General features: G+C 42.0%; 1 protein-coding gene across 1 annotated transcript in view; it reads left to right on the forward strand.

Annotated features, from left to right (window-relative positions):
* Window positions 1–207, forward strand: part of LOC119585191 (neuropeptide CCHamide-1 receptor-like) — a 50,455-nt gene that overhangs the window by 47,090 nt on the left and 3,158 nt on the right. The window lies entirely within an intron of this gene.

Below are 207 nucleotides of genomic sequence, written 5' to 3' on the forward strand. Positions count from 1 at the left end.
ACGCCACTAAATACCTGCCCTAAGATTACTTTTTTTGAACGATACTCGCATCTTGCTTCTCCCTTCCGAAGTTCAACTGTACATAAATCTAATAATTAAGATGCGACGCTCTGGCTTATGGCTGTTAATGAGATCATGTGCAACTTAATTAAAGTTTCTTCTGGAAGCTGAGGCATTACGCCTCTCACCATACGGCGAGAGACGTAC

This window comes from Penaeus monodon, chromosome 19, assembly GCF_015228065.2.
Source record: "Penaeus monodon isolate SGIC_2016 chromosome 19, NSTDA_Pmon_1, whole genome shotgun sequence".
Classification (NCBI taxonomy): domain Eukaryota; kingdom Metazoa; phylum Arthropoda; class Malacostraca; order Decapoda; family Penaeidae; genus Penaeus; species Penaeus monodon.